Source organism: Pteropus medius, unplaced genomic scaffold (assembly GCF_902729225.1).
Source record: "Pteropus medius unplaced genomic scaffold, Ma_sr-lr_union100, whole genome shotgun sequence".
Lineage (NCBI taxonomy): Eukaryota > Metazoa > Chordata > Mammalia > Chiroptera > Pteropodidae > Pteropus > Pteropus medius.
Window position 1 is genome coordinate 286,745 of NW_024353908.1, and position 18,630 is coordinate 305,374.

General features: G+C 34.8%; 1 pseudogene; it reads right to left on the reverse strand.

The window, feature by feature from the left end:
- Positions 1-6,567: 6,567 nt before the first annotated feature.
- Positions 6,568-7,888, reverse strand: LOC120593742 (ornithine decarboxylase-like; annotated as a pseudogene).
- Between the last annotated feature and the right edge of the window lie 10,742 nt (positions 7,889-18,630).

An 18,630-nucleotide genomic window follows, 5' to 3' on the forward strand; every position in this document is an offset into this window, starting at 1 on the left:
TCTGCTTTATTTAATATGCTGTTGATTCCTTCTAGTGTATTCTTCATTTCAGTTATTGTATTCTTCATTTCTGACTGTTTTTTTTTAATGGTTTCTATGTTTTGTTTTTTTTTTATGCTTACTATGTCTTTGTTGAAGTTCTCACCGAGATCATCTAATCTCTTACATTCATTGAGGATTCTTATAACTAATATTTTGAATTCTGTATCTGATAGGTTAGTTGTCTCCATTTTATTTAGCTCTTTTTCTGGAGTTCTTTTCTGTTCTTTCATTCAGAACATGATTTTGTTTGTTTGTTTGTTTTGTTTTGTTTTTCTCATTTTGGCTGCCTCTCTTTGTTTCTTTGTGTTAAATAGATCTGCTACATCTTCCAGGTTTGGCTGGGTGGCCTTAGGTAGTAGGTGCCCTGTGTGGCCCATTGAGGTATTCTCCCTGTTCACCTGGGCCAGGTGCTCGAAGAATGTCCTTTGTGAGAGTTGTGTGCACTCTCCTGTTGTAGTTGAGCCTTTATTGCTGTTGGAACATCAGTGGCTGGGATTTATTCTCCCTGTGAGGTTTGGCCACACTCACAGTGTATGAGCTATTGTGTGGGGGCTGACCCCATGGAGTGGATTTTGCCCCAGCAGGCTCATGTGCCTGTTGCTACCACTCTTTGGATGTGCCACTTGGGGGGCTAATCAGGTGGTGCTCTGTTGTGGTCTGATACAAGCTTCTGGATGTGTTTGTTCTGGGGCCACTTGATAGAGACTCCAAAGCAGGCCAAGGTCAGCCACTGCCTGTGTCTCCCACAGGGCTACCTGGTAAGAACTCCAATGCTATCTGTGGTTGGTCATTGCCTGTACTAGAACTATAGGTATGTGGGAGGGTCTAAGATGTGAACTGAGGCCAGCTGTCACCAGTAGCAGACCTGAGGCAGCTCAGCAAAAGACATAGGTCACTGCAAGTCCTGCCTGCCTATTGCATGTAAGGCTCAACAACTGAAAGAGCTTTAGTTGGTATACCTGTTGGGTGGGGTGAGGTTCCAAGAAATCACCAGGATGGGACCAAAAGTGTTCTCAGGTTAGTGCAGATTCAGATTTGGGGCCACTGTTGAGCCTATGGCCACTCACAAAAGCCTCACATCACACTGAAGCCAGCTGCTGCCCACTTCGGGCCCTCAAACCTCTAAGATTTATTCAAACAATACTGCAGCTCAGCTTGTCCAGCCAAGAAACTTCCTCCAGCAATGCATGAGTTGGGCGGGGTGGGTTTCAGGAAGTTACCAGTGTGGAGTGAACAGAGTATACCAGGCCAATGCAGATTCAGATTTGACCATGTTGGGGAACTGGCTTTACATAAGCAAGATGACACCAACCTGTAGGCTGTACAGTGGAAGGGCTCAACTCAGGGATAATGATCACTTTAGCCCTGGCCTTGAACTCACACAACTCAGTCTTTCCCTGTATGTCTATGGGACCTCATGAGTTGCTGTCCCTCCACAAGAGCCCAAGGAGAGTGTCTGCAAGCAAGTGTGCAGACCCTTTAAGGTGACATCTGGGTTCCAGCAGCCCTCTATCTCACCCAGCAACTGGAAAAACTGATGATTTTCACAGCCAGATGTTGTGGGGGTTATCCTTCCTGGAACTGGAACCCTGGGTTTGGGGAACTCAGAGTGAGCATGGGGCCCCTCACTCCTCCAGGGGTACCTCTGTGGCCAAGATATCTCTCCCAATGCTCAATTGCCACATGCGACTGTGGGAACAGTTTCATGTCTCTGCCCCTCCTACTAGTCTCGATGTGGCCGCTTCTTTGTGTTCTAAGTTATAGGAGTTCTGTTCAGCTAATTTTCAGATGGTTCTCCAGGTTGACTGTCCAATAATTTAGTTGTAATTTTAATGCAATCATGGGAAGAGGAAAGCACAGTGTTTATCTACCCTTCCATCTTGACCAGAACTCCCTTCCCAAACCACTTCTTTTTCATTGTTGGTAAAACAGATTCACCTTTCAGATATCACTTTTGTCTTTTATGATAATCATATTCATTTACCCCAATGTGCTCACTTGTTGCTGAAGTCTCTACCCACAGTGATCATTCTGGAATTCTCCAAATGAAGATACCCCACCAGATATTTTTGTAGTTACCTAGAATGCCCTTCTTTTGGCTTGAGCAAACTGCTTAGTAAACTACAGGACTTGAAACAAATGTGCCTTCTACTTTCCTGAGGTATATTTTGACTTATCTTAGCAGTTGTCTTAAAAATATGAAAGCTGATAGGAATAAACTATAACACTGTAGACTTTGTCTTCTACCTAGAAAGACTATATTGATCTCTTATTGTGTTTCTATAGCACCTATATAAAACTATTATTTGCCTTTTTCACCTGGTAGAGTCTTAAATGTGTTTCTCCTTGTCAGTGCCAAGCTGATCTAGAAGGGAAGGTTTCGGTGGTGAGATGCCCAGTTGGAAGAATTCACAAGGGCTGACATGAGAATGAAATGACAGAAATCAACTTTATTGTAGGGAGCACACTTCTATTGTGAGGAACACACTCTGCTTTTGCTCCCTAGGGGACTGCATGGACTCCATATATAGGTCAGAGTACAATAGTGGTATTCTGCCACGCATGCATGATACAATAAGTTGAATCGTGCTTGCATGAGCTGGGTGCAGGCACCCTAGTACATTAATGTAACATTCTAAATCCAGAGTCCTATTCCTAGCTGTGAGCCTGGATCACAGCTAGACCTGGGACCAGCCAGGCCTGGGACCCGCACTCTTCTATTAGGCTACTTAAATAGTGGAATATTACTGCCTTGTTCATATTTTTATTATCTTTGGAGCACTGATATTTAGGAAAATTTTGATGAAGTGTTTGGTGACGTGAAATGAATTGCCAAAGATCTCCTTATATTCAATGATTTGGGCAATTTTATATTTCAATCACAATTATGCATTTTTCAGGTGAGTTATATGAAAATTTCTCCAAACTAAAACTTAATGAATCCCTAAAATGGATGTGCGAGTGTTTCATTACTTAAAAGAAATGTTTCTAATTAGTTTCTGCCTCTGGTTTTATTTTCCCAGTGTGATTTAGCTAATGTTGTAGCTAAAGAGAAAGTGAGCCACTAATTAAATTAATACCTTAGCATAAGATAAAGAGAATCACTATTAGCATAAATTCTTCTTCAATAGCATTTGACAAAAATTACTGCTAATTATGTAGCCAACTATAAATGTGCTTTCAGGCAGTAGGATCCTGAGGTTCTTTTAGCTGTTTTCTTCATTTTCTTTTCTTTTCTTGGCAAATGAAAATTCTTTTGAAAGACAATGTGATCAATGTCATTTTCCTTATAAAGAAGTAAGATTTTTCTAGGACATACTGTTTTTAAGAGTGATAAGAAAGTGTTCAATTTCATCTATCAAAACCCATGAATACTAAAAAAAATAAGAGAAAATAGTAATACTAATCTGAACTCATTCTTTCAGAGAATAAAGTATGATTCTTGTATTACTCAGTTTAGGCTTCCATAACAAAATACCACAGAATGGATGATTTAAACCGCACAAAGTTATTTTCTTATAGTTCAGGAGGCTAGAAATCCAAGATCAAGGTGGAATGAGGATTGGTTTTTGGTGAAGACTTTCTTCCCGGATTGCAGATGTCTGCCTTCTCTCTATGTCCTCACATGGGCTTACCTCTGCACACATGGGAGGGAGAGAGAGAGAGAAATCTCTCTTTTTTTTCTTATAAGAACACATCAGACCTATTGGATCCCTATCCCACCCTTATGACCCCATTAACCATAATTATCTCACTAAATGCCCTACCTCCAAATACAGTTACATTGGGAGTTAAAGCTTCAACATATGAATTTTGCAGGAGCACAGTTTAGTCCATAACTATTCCTAACCTATTTGATGAGGTTGGAACAGAGGGATATTGGAGCCAGTGTGGACAGGCTAATAAGAATTAATTGTGAACATCTCTTCCTAGATTTGTTTTCAGTGACTTAAAATATGCTTCAGTGAGAGTATTAACAAAATTGAAAACATCAATCACTACCATTCAGAATCATCTAATATATATTATCACTGAATCTGTAATACATGTATAGTAATCACTATCGCATAACAAAAAGAACTAAATAATAATATCGATAAACAATAATACATACACATATGTATTTATATATATATATCAGTGAAACATCATTAAAAATTTGGAAATCAGAAGAACAATAAAATCTCATATGCATTCCCTCTAATTAAATTTGCTTTAAAAACTGTTTTCAATTTGATTAATGAAATGGATTGTGCACATGATAATTAATAAGACAAATGTATTGGCTTTCCCCAATATTTAATTACTATAAAAATTTTCAAATATAGAAAACATTTAAAATACATTATAGCAAATACCCTTATATCCATTATCAAAATTTTAAAATGAACATTTTAGTAGACTTGCTTCATCATATACCCAATCATCTACTTCCCTACTCATCAATCAATGTTTCTTAATTTTTTGAAACATTTCACAGTAAATTGAAAACATCAATACATTTCCACTAGATACTTGACCATACCTATGACTATTGTCTGATATTTGTATTGGATTCCTTTTTTTCTTTGAAGGTAAAATTTCCATAAAGTAAAATGTAGAAATCATAAGTATGTCATGTGATAAATGCTTATAAATATATTCACCTGTGTCACTTAGATAATTATCAAGAGACTGAATGTGAGCTTCAACTAGAAAATTTCCTCATGCCCCTTCCAAGTAAATTCCAACCCCACCCTTTACAGGCAACAACTGCTATGATTTTTCTTGCCATAGAAAAATTTTGCCTGCTTATAGATTCTATAAATGAGATTGCACAGTGTATACTTTAGGTTTAGAGCTTTTTTCATTCAGCAGAGTATTTTTGAGATTAGTCCATATTGTTGTATATACCAGTAGTTTACTCCTTTTACTGCTATGAAGTATTTCATTATGTGAACATACTATAATTTCTTTATCCATTGTCCTTTGATGGAAATACCAACTATTTTCAGGCTTTGACTCTTGTGAATAAGTTGCTATAAATATATTTGTACAAGTATTTTTGTGGACATATGTTTTCATTTCTCTTGGATAAATACTTAGGAGTTGAATTACTGCGTCAAAAAAGTAAACATACATTTAGTTTCATAAAATGTCATCAGATTTTTTTTTCCAATTTGGTTGTACTGTATTACACTCCCATTAACAATGTACGAGAGTTACAACTGCTCCACATTCTTCCTAATATTTTGTTAAGTCATTCTTTTTCATTTTAATCCTTCTGATGAGATGTGTGGGTATCTTCTTGTGTTATAATAGCATTTTCCTGTCGCAAGCGATACTGAACAGTTTTACATGTGCTTATTGGTCATTTGTGTCTCTTGTCAAATGTCTTATTGAAAGATGTGGTTCATTTTTATTGACTTTTTCATCTTTTAATCAGTTATAAGAGGTTTTTAATGTATTGTGTATAGCAGTCTTTTATCAATATTTCTTCCCTATCTTTGGGCCACCTATTTATTTTTAAAAATGTCTTTTGATAACAGTTTGTACGTTCCATGAAGTTTAATTTATCATCTTTTTTCTTTTATAGTTATTGATTTCTTAGTTCTGTCTACAAAACCTTTGCTGAGCACCAAATTACAAAGTGATTATACTATGCTTATTTTTCCAAAGCTGCATAGTTCTAGATAATATATTTTAGTTTATGATATAACTTGAATTAATTTATGTATATAGTTTCATATAATGTATGAAGTTAATTATTCCCGTATGGATATCCAGTTATTCTAGATAACTTGTTGAACAAGCTTTTCTATCTTTTTGGAATCTTTTGGTACCTTAAACAAAACTTGATTTACCACCAATATGTGATGATATTTCTGGACTCTGTTCAGTTGCACTGATAATGTTTATCAATCCTATGCTAGTTAATATTTGTCTTGATTACTACAGTTTTACAGTTAGTCTTGAGGTTAGCTAATGTAAATCCTTCAACTTCATTCTTTTTCCAGATTGCTTTGGATACTCTAAGTCATTTGTGCTTCCTTAAAAACATTCAAATCTACAAAGCATTTGTTGGGATTGTGTTTGAGATTACACTGAATCTATAGATCAATTTAGAATGTATTGATGTCTTAATTTTAGGACTTCAAATTAATGAAATCCATTAGATACACTCCATTATTTAGGCCTCCTTTATTATCTTTCTTTTTTTTCTTTTAAATTTCAAGATACTTTCCTTTAAAAATAGATCACAGCACTAAACTCTGGCCTGTTCTGTCAATGTACTAGCTGCAACTGCTCGTTCAGCAGCTGAGCAGTGCTCTTTAGTAGCATGTTTGAAAAGGGATAAAAATCTTTATAAAACAAATATTCAAATAGTTTCCATAGGAATAGATGTGTGACTCCATCTTCTAGTCTTCCACATTGTTCTATCTGTGCCAATCGTACTTACAAAGACATTTCAAAATTAGCAGTAGTTAAGTTGAATGGTCCCACCAAATCCCTTAATTCAAGCAGTCACAGCTACAAGAATGGCATCTATATATTAATACCAGCTGAAGCACAGGCTGCTGAGTGGCATTTCATCTGGCTCTTTCAGGCCCAAGACTCAGACAGAATGCTGACATTCTGCTCCTCCACTTTCGGTGTGAAGTCATGGAATCCACTGAAAGTAGAAGCAACAGCAATGATTTAAGCACCCTTGTTTCCAAAGAGATCCAGTCACTCACATGCATCTCGGGCAAGCCACAGCTCTCAACACTGCAATCAAGGCCATCACATGTAAGTCCCTGTATGCTAAATAAATAATACTTCTCATCTGGTTTGAGCCTCTTGTGCAAAAGAGGCTTCACGTGTGCATGATCATAGAAGATGCAATTAAATGATTCATATTCTCCATCATTCATGTAATACATAAAGGTTTTTTTCACTTGACTCATCTTCATCATCAGAGCCTGTTTGTTCCTTTAATATAAGGAGGGTTTTTTGGCAATGATATTAACTGCAAGTGTGAAAGCTGATGCAAAATAATATCTGCCTGGCTCAGCTATGAGCATCACTTCGAGGTTGACAGAAAATACTTGTGCATTGTTAGGTTGATTATGCTGACGTTCTCTTCATATTTAACCTTCACACCCTTTTAGATCAGGGAGAGCCACCACCGATATCAAGCAGATACATGCTGAAACCAACCTCAGCTCCCATGTCAAAAACACAGCGAATATCAGAGATGGCATGCACGAAGGTCTCAGGATCAGTACAGCCACTTCCTACGTGGAAGCTGACACCAATGACATCAATATTTAGCTCTTTCTCCTGTTCCAAAAGAAGCCTGCTGGTTTTGAGTGTGGCCAAATTTAACACTGAGGTGACAGACTGCTTTGGAATCATCGGTGGCAATCTACAAAACCAACTTTGCTTTTGGATGTGCCCTGACAACTTTCATTGGCTTGACTTCACTTATCAAAAGTCATCATCTGGACTCCATTATTGGCAGCACATTTAATCTGAGATACTTGTTTGCAAGGATTTGCATAGAAAATCTTTTCTGAAGGTACCCTAAGACTCTGCACCAATTTTTATTTGTATTGCTGGCACGGTTGAATCCTGTCTGAGGGCATTTTGGATCTTAACTATGGTTCTGCTATAATTGCATTTGACTGCATGAAAGGAGGTGACCCAAGGAAGAGCTTTCAACCATTTCAGATGTTTCTTTAGAATGTCTTCCAGGTCTGCAACATAGAAACATCATTATCATCGGAAGAAAAACTTCATTAATGTTTTGGTCCAAAATGTCCTCCGCAGTACAGTCTTCAATGAGGAAATGGCAGTCAAACTCTTTGTTACTAAAGCTGTTCATGGTTTCTGTATGTTCTTAAGGAAAACTAAGAGATGGAATTTCAAGACAGGATAGTCTTTTCACAAAGTCAATTCTCCAGCAATTCTAAGCCCTGCTGACGACTCACGGTACAGCAATGGAAATATCCTTAGAACAAGGGGCACCTCGAGCCAACTCTACAGAGACGCTGCCGCCTCTGCAGTGGAACGCTCAGGGCGGCTGGTCCTGCAGTGGGTCGCCTTCCACCTCTCTCGCTCCTGCGGAGGACCACCGCCCAGAGATGACCCCAGAATGTTGGCAGAGGGGCGTCGGCAGTGGAGGCTGAGGGGACTGACAATTATCTTTCTTAATGTATTGTAGTTTTCAGTGTGAATGTCTTCTCTATCCTTTGTTAAACTTACTTCCAAATCATTACTTTTTGATGTCATAAAAGGAATTATTTGTGAAATTTCATTTTCTTTTTTTTTTTCAGTTAGTGCATGAAAATGCAATTGAATTTTAATTGTATCCTTTGGCCTTGCTAGCTCATTTATTTTAGTATCTTTATTGTAGTTTCTTTAGCTTTTTCTGTGTTAAAAATTATGTTCTCTACAAATAGAGGCAGTTTTCTTTCTTCTTGAACTTTAGGCCTTGTAAATATTTTTATTGCCTTACAGAAATCAGCTAGACCTCCAGTATGAGGTTTGATAGAAATGATGGGAATGGGCAGCCTGGCTTTTTTCAGACTTTACTGGAACAGCACTCAATATTTCAGCATAATGTAGCATTTTCAAAAATTGAAATGATCATATTGATTTTGTCTTTATTGTGTTAATATGGTGAATTATACTGATTGGCTTATGAATGTTAAACCAGGCTTGCATTCTTAGGATAAATTCCTTTGTTCAAGATGTATTATTATTCTACATATATTGGCTGAACTGGGTAGCTAATATCTTGTTTAAAATCTCTTTTGGCTTTGTTTATAAGAAATATTGGTTTAGAGGGTTTTTTTGTTTGTTTTTGGTAATATTTCCATCAGCTTTCAACATTAGAGTTATACTGGTTTCACAAAACCAATTGTAAAGTGTTTCTCCCATATTTCCTCGAAGATTTTTTTTGTAATATTGGTGTTATTTCTTTTTTAAATGTTTAATAGAATATTCATCAGTGAATCATCTTAATGTGGAGATTTTCTTGTGGAAAGGATTTTGATAACAAATTCAATTCCTGAATTAGATACAGGACCATACATGTTTTCCATCATATCTTTCATCAGTTTTCATAAGTTGTATAGTTATATTTTTAAGACATTTATATTTTACCTTATTTGTTCAATTCTCGATAATCATAATTTCTTTTTTTCTTTTTCTTCTTGGCAAGTCTAGCTGGGTTTATTAATTTTGTTGATGTTTTCCATTGAAATTTATATTTCATTGAGTTCTGATCTTACGTTTATTTTCTTCCTTAATTATACTTTGAGGTTTTTACTTTCTTAGATGGAATCTTAAACGATTCACTTTAAATATATTTTTCTAATAATTTAAGATATAAATTTTCTCATAAACACTATTTTAGATGCATCACACAAATTTTAGTATGTTTTGTTTTTATTATCATTCATTCTAATTTCCCTTTTGATTTCTTTTTCATCTATAGATTTAGAAATATGTTGTTTATTTTCAAATAATTGCCAATTTAAAGATATTTATTATTACTAATTTAATTCTGTATGGTTATGGGGTATACTCTGATTTAAATTTTTTAAAATTTGAGACATCTTGTTGCTTAGCATATGGTTTATTGTAGTGAATGTATCGTTTGCAATTAAAAAGAACACATATTCTATGGTTCTTGGGTGTAGTGTTCTGTAATTATCAGTTAGGTTAGTTAGTTAATAATGTTCAGATCTTCTAAGTTTTCTTGATTGATTGATTGATTGTTCTCATTCTATCAATTGATGAGAGAGGTTTTATAATCTTTGTCTCTAATCATAGAATTGTCAATTTTTAAAAATGTTTTCAATTCTTTTCTTGAATTTTGAAGCTTTCTTTTTAGGTACATTGTGAATTGTTATGTCTTTCTATATTTATATCTTTATTCAAAATATAGTGGAACTTTTTATTATTTATCTTTGATAATAATCTTTATTTATTTATCTTTGATATTAATCTTTATCTTAAAGATGAGTTTATCTGCTATTAATATTGCCACTCCATTCTTCTTATGCTTATTGTTTGCTTCGTATTTTTTTTCATCCATTAATTTGTCTTTCTGTATCTTTATTTTAAAGTGCAGCACCTGTAGTATACAGTCAGATTTTTTTTATGTATACTGAAAATTTCTGGCTTTTAATTAATATATTGCATGTCTAGCTATAGTCATTTATATAATTTTTAGTGTTTTTTTCTAGACTATAACATATCCTTAATGTTTCACTGTCCATTAGAGTTAAAATTTATACCACTTCAAATTAATGTAGAAACACCAAAAGCATTTGAGACTATTAACTATATTCCCATCCTTTGTACTATAGTTATCATATGTAGTGTATCTTCATGTTATAAATCCCAATAGGGCTGTAGTGTAATCATTCACAAGTATTTAAAGAAATTAAGAAGAAAAAAAGTCTTTTCATTTACCACTTACAGTCTTCATTCCTTATAGGTATACAAGTTTTCAGCTATCATAATTTCAACTTCAACCTGAAAATGTTTCCTTAGCATTTCTTACAGTTCAGGTATGGTGGTGACAAATTATCTTCATTTTCTTTTAAACTATTTTAATGTCAACTTTAATTTTGAAGCATATTTTCACTTATAGAATTCTAGGTCAACAGTTTCTCTTTCACTGTTGAGTTTTGGGAGTTCTTTATATATTCTAGATAGTTATTCATTTTGGATCTGCAAGTAGCAGTTCTTCCAATCTGTAGCTTGTCTCTTCATTCTTTTCATAAGTTGTTTTGCAGAGCAAAAGTTTTTAATGTTGATGAGGTCTAATTTATCAAATTTTCCTTTTATGGGTTGTGATGTTGTGAAGTCTAAGAACTCTTTGCCTAGTCCTAAATCTTGAAGATTTTCTACTGTTTTTTTGTATAATTTTTATAGTTTGATGTTCTACATTTAAATATATAATGCATTTTCAGTTAATTTTTGTGGAAAGTATGAGGTTTAGGTTAAAGTTTATATTTTTGCCTGAGGATTTTCAGTTGCTCCACCATTTGTTAAAAAAGCTATTCTTCTTTTATTACATTATTTTTGTACCATTGCAATAAATTAGTTGCAAAAAGTCCAGTTAGTTTCAGGTGTACAATATAAAAGTAAATTTGTGTGGTGTACAATTCAGGTGTACAATTTAAAAATAAATTTGCGTGGATCTATTTTTGGACTCTGATTTCTGTTCTACTGACTTATGTGACTATGCCTCCACTAATACCACATAGTCTCCATTAGTGTAACTATATATTAGGCCTTAATATTGGTTAGAGGGATTTCTACCTCTTGCTGTCTTTCATGGTTTTAGCTATTCTAGGACCTGCAACTTTGTATTTAAATTTTAGATTAAGCTTGATCATGTCTACAAAAATTTTAGAGGGTAGGAGTCTAGATTAGAATTTATATTAAACCTATCAATTTGGTAAAAACTGTCTTTACTAGGTTGACTATTCCAATATATAAAAAATATAGCTTTCTATTTATTTATACCTTTGATTTCCTTCATCAGATTTTGTAACTTTCAAAATATAGATCTTGTACATATTTGTTAAGTTTATGAATATAGTGGGAGGAATCATTCTCCCTAAAATTAAGGTCTGTTAAAGCTTATCTAAGTCTTTCATTTTTCCTGAGAGATTGTAAATGATATTGTATTTCTAATTTTGCTTTCTACTTTCTGCTTAGTGTTAGTATATAGAAATGCTATATCATGTGACCTTGCTGAACTCACTCATTAGTTCTAAAAGTTTTGCTTATTTGATATGAAGATTTCTCAGAATTTTTCCATGTAGACAAACATGCCATTTTCTTGAATCTATGGGTTTATATCTTTTACCCAATTTGGGAAGTTTTCAGCTATTACTTTTTTAAAAGGTTTAGCCACCCTCTCTTTCTCCTCTCTGATGACACAAATATTAGGTTCTTTGTTATTGAAACCCTGTTTATTTCTTTCTTCAAATCTACTTTCTCTTTGTTGTTTAGATTACATCATTGCATCAGGTTCACTGATTCTATCCTTTGTCATTTACACTCTACTACTGAGCCCATCTAGCAAGGTTAATTTTGTTGTTCTTGTTACTATATTTTCACTCTATTATTTCCAATTGTTTCCTTCCTTCCTTCCTTCCTTCCTTCCTTCCTTCCTTCCTTCCTTCCTTCCTTCCTTCCTTCCTTCCTTCTTTCCTTCCTTTCTTTCACTTATTTTTTTATGATGACATTGGTTGATAAATCCAATAAGTTTAAGATGTACAATGTAAAAGTAAGGCATATATATATTGCATTGTGTCTTCATCTCCCATAGTTAGATTTCATTCTGTCACCACATATTGGACCTCTTTAACCCCTTCTACATACCTCCTCCACCTCCCTCCTACCCTCTGGTAACCATTAGTCTATAGTCCATGTCCATGTGTCTTTGTTTGTTTGTCCTGTTCATTTGTAGCTTATAGGTTTATATCCTTCATGTAAGGGATATCATGTGGTTTTCAACTTTTTCTGTCTGGCTTATTTCGCTTAGCATGATTATCTTGAGGTCTATCCATGTTGTTGCAAATGGCAGTATTTCATCTCTTCTTATGACTGAGTAATATTCCATTGGATATATGTACCACAGCTTCTTTACCAATCATATATCATAGGACACTCCAGTTGCTTACATGTTCTGGCCACTATGATTAATGCTGCTATGAACATAGGTTTACAAAAATCTTTTCAGATATGGGTTTTCAAGTCTTTGGGGTAAATACCCGGTAGAAGGGTTGCTGGATCATATGGTAGATTAATTCTTAGTTTTTTGAGAAATCTCCATACTGTTTTCCATAATGGCTATACCAATTTGCAGTTTCACCAGCAATGTATGAGGGTTCCTTTTTCTCTGCATCCTCTCCAACATTTGTTATTACTTGTCCGGTTGATAACAGCTATTATAATAGGTGTGAGATGGTATCTCATTGTGGTTTTGATTTGCATTTCCCTAATAGCTAGTGATGTTGAACATCTCGATTCTGTTCCACTGGTCTGTGTGTCTGTTTTCTGCCAATACCATGCCATTTTGATTACTGTCGCTTTATAGTATAATTTGAAGTCGGGCAGAGTGATGCCTTCAGCTTTGTTCTTTTTTCTCAGAATGGCTATGGCAATTCAGGGTCTTTTGAGCTTCTATACAAATCTGATGGTTTTTTATTCTATTTCTTTAAAAAATGCCCATAGGATTTTGATGGAGATTGCATTAAATCTGTATAATGCTTTAGATAATAAGTTCATTTTAACTATGTTGATTCTTCCAATCCAATGGAATATCTTTCCATTTCTTTATATCTTCTTCGATTTCTTTTAATAAGGTCTTATAGTTTTCACCTATAGGTCCTTCACATGTTTCATTAGATTTATTTTTAGGTATTCTATTGTTGTTGCAATTGCAAAAGAAATTATTTTTTCATTAGCTTTTCTGACAATTCATTATTAGAGTATAGGAACGCTATGGATTTTTTAACATTGATTTTGTATTCAGAAACTTTACTGTATTTGCTTATTGACTCTAGTAGTGTTCTTGTGGAGTCTTTAGAGTTTTCTATATAGAGAATTATGTCATATGCAAATAGTGACTGTTCAAATTCTTCGTTTCCTATTTGGATGCCTTTTATATATTTCTCTTGCCTGATTTCACTTGCTAGGACCTCCAATGTTATATTGAATAACAGTGGCGATAGTGGACAACCTTGCCTTGTTCCTGATCTTAGAGGGTAGGTTTTAGTTTTTCACCATTAAGTATAATAATGGCTGAGGGTTTGTCATCTATGGCCTTTATTATGTTAAAGTACTTTCCTTCTATACCAATTTTGTTAAGTGTTTTGATCATAAATGGATGCTGTATCTTGTCGAAGGCTTTTTCTGCATCTATTGATATGATCATATGATTCTTAATTTTTAATTCGTTTATGTGGTGTATCACATTATTAGATTTGCATACGTTGAACCATCCCTGTGCCTGTGAGATGAAGCCCACTTGATCATGGCGTATAATCTATTAAAAGTGTTGCTGTATTCGGTTCACTAGCATCTTATTTAGGATTTTTGTATCTGTGTTCATGACAAATACTGGTCTGTAGTTTTCTTTTTTTGAGTTATTTTTACCAGGTTTTGGTATTAGAGTAATATTGGCCTCATAAAATGAAATGGGAAGTATTGTCTCCTATTTAATTCTTTTGGAAGAGTTTGAGGAGAAAAGTATTAAATCTTTGAAAGTTTGGTGGAATTCACTGGTGAAGCCATCTGGTCCAGACTTTTACTTTTTGGTAGGTTTTTGACAATTGTTTTAATTTCCATACTGCCGATTGGTCTATTTAAATTTTTTGGTTCTCCTTGATTCAGTCTAGGAAAATTGTGTTTTTCTAAATACTTGTCCATTTCTTCTAGGTTATTAAATTTGGTGTTATATATTGTTTTATAGTATTCTTGTATGATCCTTTGTGTTTCTGTGGTATGTGTCTTACTTTCTCCTCTTTCATCCTTGATATTTTTATTTGTGTCCTTCCTCCTTTTTCTTTTGTGAATCTAGCCAGGGTTTGTCATTTTTATTAACCTTATCAAAGAACCAGCTCTTTATTGCATTTATTTTTTATATTGTTCTTTTTTTGTTTACAATTTTTTTAATTCTGCTCTAATTTTGGTTATTTCTTTCCTTCTGCCAACTTTAGGCTTCATTTATTCTTCCTTTTCTAGTATTTTAAGATGAAGTGTTAGGTTGTTTATTTGGGCTTGTTTTTGTTTTTAGAGATAGGCCTATAATGATATGACCTTTCCTCTTATTACCACTTTTGTCGTGTCCCAAATGTTTTGATATGTTGTACTATCATTATCATTTGTTTCTTTGTATTTCTTGATCTCTCTTTTTATTTCTTCTCTGACCCAGTCATTCTTCAGTATCATGTTGTTTAATCTCCATGTACTTGTGGTTCTTCCCACTTTATTTTTTGCAATTGATCTCTAGTTTTAAAGCATTATGATCAGAGAATACAGTTGATACGATTTCAATCCTCTCATATTTCTAAAGGCTATCTCTGTGTCACAGTATGTGGTCAATCCTTGAAAATGTTCCATGTGCACTAGATAGAATGTATAGGAAGCTGTTTTGGGATGAAAGGCACTGTAAATGTCAATTATGTCCAGTTGGTCTAATGTGTCATTTTAAAGACGTTATTTCCTTATTGATTTTCTGTTTGATGACCTTTCCATATCTGACAGTGAGGTAGTTAGGTCTCCTACTATGATAGTGTTTTGGTCTGTTTCTCCCTTTAGTTCTATTAGTCATAGCTTTATATATTTCAGGGCTCCCTGATGTGGAGCATAGGTATTAATAAGTGTTATATCTTCTTGGTGCATGATTCTCTTTATCATTATGAAGTGTCCCTCAGTATCTTTATTTACCTTTTTTATTTCGAAGTCTATTTCATTTGATATTAGTACTAGTACTCCCACTTTTCTATGAATGCCATTTGCTTGAAATATTATTTTCCACCCTTTCACTTTGAGTCTATATTTATCTTTGGAACTGAGATGTGTTTCCTGGAGGCAGCATATTGTTGGGTTTTCTTTTTTTTTGATCCAATCTGCAACTCTGTGCCTTTTTATTGGTGAGTTCAGTCCAGTTACATTTAGGGTGATTTTTGAAATATGAGGTCTTCTTAAAGCCATTTTTTCTTTTGCTTTCTGGTAGCTCGGTGTTTCCATTGCTTCCTTTTCTTTATGTTTCTGTTTTTTTTTATTTTGGTTGGCTTTTGTTAATTTTCCCTCTAGTCATTCTTGTTTTATGTTAAATACTTCAGTTCTGAATCTTTGAAATGTGGTTACCATTATGAATATGTAAAGGATATGTGTATACAGTTGTCCATTTTCTTCTGCATATGACGTATCTCCATTCCCCTTTGCGAATGTGGATCTTTGATTCCTCTCCTTTTTAGTCATTGTTGTCTCAATTAATCCCTATGTATGCTGAATGTTCATAACTATCTTGCTATAAAAAATCTCTTATTGTTTAAGCTTATAATTTCCTGTTCTTAGTAAAGATTGTACTTCTTTGCTTCTATTTGCCTGCTAGTCACCTTATTACTCATTATGTATTTCTTTTTTGTCATTTTGTTTTATGTGATCTGACCCCTTTCAGAATTTCCTGTAATGCAAGCCTTGTAGTGGAAAATTCCCTCAATTTTTGTATGTCTGGAAAGGTCTTTATTTCTCTTTCATATCTAAAGGAGAGCTTAGCTGGATACATTATTCTTGGCTGGTAGTTCTTTTCACTTAATAGTTTGAAAATTTGATTCCACTCCTTTCTGGCTTATAAGGTTTGTGCTGCGAAGTCCAACAATAATCTAATGGGTTTTCCTTTATAAATTACCATCGTCTATTCCCTGGCTGCCCTGAGAATTCTTTCTTTGTTGTTGATTTTTGATAATTTTAATACAATGTCTTGGTGAAGGCCTTTTTGGGTTGAGATAATTGGATGCTCTGTTGACTTCTTGAATTCCAAGCTCCAGCTCATTCCTTAGATTTGGGAAATTCTCAACCATTTGTCTGAAAATGCTTTCTAACCCCTGTTCCTTTTCCTCTCCTTCAAGAATGCTTATTATTCTTGTTTCTTCTCCTGATAGTATCAGCTAGGTTTTGTATTTCTTTCACTATTTTTCATTCTTCGATTTCTCTCTTCTTCCTTATGATTTATTTCTAGATTTCTGTCTTCAATATCACTGATCCTTTCCTCCTTTGGTTGACTTTATTTCACAAGCTTGTTATTTCATTTTTCAACTCTCGTAGTGATTTTTTTTTTTAATCTTCAGAAGTTCTATTCAGTTCTTTTTGAAGGTTTCAATCTCCATGCTAAAAACTCATTCTGCACCTCTAGTTGTTTTTTCAATTCCTGAAATTGTTGATATGAATGGTTTTGGATCTCACTAAATTTTTTTCAGAAGTACCATCCTAAATTCTGTCATTTAAGTAGCATATTTCTATGTCTGTAAGCTTATTTTCTAGAGATTTTTCTCTTTCTTTCTGAGATGCCTTGTTTGTTCATGGTGTATAATGTAGTATTTCTCTGCCTGGGCATTAATGGAAGTGTATTCTGTCTTTTTTCCAGAAAGTAGATTTCTTATATGAATGTCTTTCTTTAGCCTGTTGCAAAGAAGGCATTTTTCATTGGTTTTCAGTAGGTGGTGTCTAAGCCTCTTGGATCTCTGCCTATTTTAAGTCTTAATAATGCTTTTTTTTAAAAAAAAAATAAATATTCAATCATGTTTTCTACCCTCAGTCTCAATCTCTTTCAGTGTTAGCGACAGTTTCAGTAGTGTTTGCTCAGATTCCCTGGAGCTCCGCAGTGTTTGGTCTTGGAGGATAACGGGTGAGGGGCACTCTGTGTTAGGGGGTGGGGGCTATGGCTCAGCCTCGTGTTTTGCAACCATGGCCAGTAATAATTATCTGTTCCTTCTCTAACATCCCTGCTTCTCTGCTTTCTGCCATGATCACTGGGCAGCACTGCTGAGTGGAGCTCACAGCAATCTCAAGCTGGGTTGTTCATAGAACTGGCAGCAATATCTCCCCTTCCCCTCCCCCTCCTTCTGCAGGGAGCTCCAGCTGCAAGAGACAGCTTTTATGTTTTCCCCAGTCTACCACCCAACTCTTGGGATTCTGACCTGTGGTAGCTCTTATGTGCAGATTCCATGTTCAGATGTATTTGTGTGCAAGTTGGTTGTTTTTTGTTGAGTTTTTGATGTTTAGTTATTGTTTCAAGGGGAGAGAGCTGAGGACACCTCTCACTCTGCCATGTTACTGTCCAATTGTTTTCTTTAATTAACTTCCTTTTTTTTGCTGAGATATTCTATTTTTCCATCTGTTTCAAGAAAATTTATAATTGCTTATGGAATCGTTTTCATGATGGTTGCATCAAAATCTTTGTCAGATCATTCTAATATCTGATTCATTTTGGCGTTGGTGTCAGTTAATTTTCTATTCTCATTCAAGTTGTGATTTTCCTGTATAATGTGTGATGTTTTAATTGAATTCTGTACATTTTGGCTATTATTTAAGGAGGTCCTGAGTCCTATTTACGTAATTTTTTAGCAGACAATCCTATGTTTATCTTTGACCTAATTCTGTGGCTGTGGTTCCAATGAATGTCTAATTTTCAGAGCCTCTGCAGTACTATTTTGCTATATGTTGCTTGTTTTAGCTTGTTACATGGGGATGCCACTTGTTTCACCTGATGCTGCTTGAAAGAGCTAAAGTTGCTTTCCCATTCTCAGCAACTTCATGCCTGTAGGGAAGGGATTCTCAGACCATGTGACAAAGAATATTTCCCAGTTTGGGTGTTTATGTTGGGATGATGTTTTTTGCCAATGCTGCCAGATAAATGGTCTCTGGGCTGAGAGAAGAGTCTCTTGCCCTGTGGGGAAAAAAGAGCCTGTCATGGTCTAGGCACTAGTGGTGGATCCCCCTCATTGGTTTCTCATAACTACATGGTGTCTGTTGGAGGGACACCTAAGTCTCAGACCTGGCAAAGAAAAAGAGCACTTTCCCTGATTA